The sequence below is a fragment of the Fukomys damarensis genome, unplaced genomic scaffold, assembly GCF_012274545.1.
Source record: "Fukomys damarensis isolate Sample0158 unplaced genomic scaffold, DMR_v1.0_HiC HiC_scaffold_17, whole genome shotgun sequence".
NCBI classification, from domain to species: domain Eukaryota; kingdom Metazoa; phylum Chordata; class Mammalia; order Rodentia; family Bathyergidae; genus Fukomys; species Fukomys damarensis.
In genome coordinates this window covers 79022359-79023676 of record NW_022900929.1, presented here as the reverse complement: position 1 = coordinate 79023676, position 1318 = coordinate 79022359, and the positions used below count along the sequence as shown (strand labels likewise).

Here is a 1318-nt window from a genome sequence, read left to right as displayed (position 1 = left end):
TGTGTCTGTGGCATTTGAATAAGGGCCTTTATCTCAGGAATGGGTCCCTGAGTTCCACTGGGTTCTATAAGCTCTCTGTACCTGACGCTCAGACTCCGAAGCTGCCTGAATGTCTGGTGAGTCTCCCTTTGCAGTGGCTGCTGAATGTATTTACTTGGGAATATTCCTAGCTCTGGGTCCTCACTGTGTTGTCCACTAATTGAGCCTTGCAAAGGCCCAGAGGCTGCTGCGTTTCCTCTGAAACCAGGATGAAAGAGAACAAACTCCGTCCCACAGGAGTTTACAGAGGTACTGGTTGCTGGTTAAAAAATAAATGTTTGAGAAACTGGTGAGATAATGGTACTTTTTTCTTTTAGACTAAATGGTACATTACATAGATATATTTTCTTATTAAAAACATGGACCGCTTCACAAATTCGTGTGTCCTCCTTGCTTAGGGACCACACTAATCTCCCTGCAGTTCCAGTTTTAGCACATGCGCTGCTGAAGAGAGCACTATTATGTATTGTTTTCATTCCTCTTAGTGCTGCTGAGTCCCACAGCAGATTATATGGCACATTCCACTTCTCCAAGGCTAAGCTTCTGCCTTTAGGGCCCGGAGTCTCAGGAAGAAAGTACCAGTCTTCCGGGCGCTGGCATTCTTCATCCTGGGTACAGCTCCACACTCCTGGACACGGTTGCCTCGAGTCCCCTTCGCACCTTGCAGAGGAAAACTGGTGCAATCTGAGCAGCCGCTAAGACGAGGACGTCGCTCCCAGGGACAAGGGGGCAGCCACTGAGCCCTCCCGGTGTCTCTGGGAGGTAGGAAGCTGAGCCTCCGCACCCCGAGATCCATCCCTCCCGCCCAACCTGCCTTACAGGGGGACTGAAGGCCCTGGGAACGTCCCCCTGAGAGCCCCCAGGAGTAGCTGGGGAGCGGGGAGATTCCAGTCTAGAGGGGAGAGGAGAGAATCACGGGTCATCCCAGAGGCGGAGTGTTTCAACAACAAGAGAGCAGTGCTTGCTGAACCATTTCCACAATCCCTCCCTTGGCTAGGGCACAACTCGGCGGTAGAGCACTTGGCCGGCATGCGCCCAAAACATTTTGCTTTTGTTTGGGAAATTGGAGATGTTGGTAAGTGGTAAAGCACTTGTTTGTCATACACAAGACCCTGGTTCTGATCCTTAGCACTGCAAACCAAACAAAAACAAAGTATAACTTCACCTTGCTAATTACTCCCTTACTGAACCCAAACTGTTCATTTTCACCTGGAGGACTTCTGGGGACTTTTATAGATGGGAACAACAGTTTCAGAATGTTCTTTTATGGTACGCTAGT

At 49.6% G+C, this 1318-nt stretch overlaps 1 non-coding gene across 1 annotated transcript; it reads right to left on the bottom strand.

Annotated features, from left to right (window-relative positions):
- Positions 1-392: 392 nt before the first annotated feature.
- On the bottom strand, positions 393-496 carry LOC117286614. Its single transcript, XR_004517779.1, has one exon. It is a non-coding gene; the product is annotated as a U6 spliceosomal RNA (small nuclear RNA).
- Positions 497-1318: the final 822 nt, after the last annotated feature.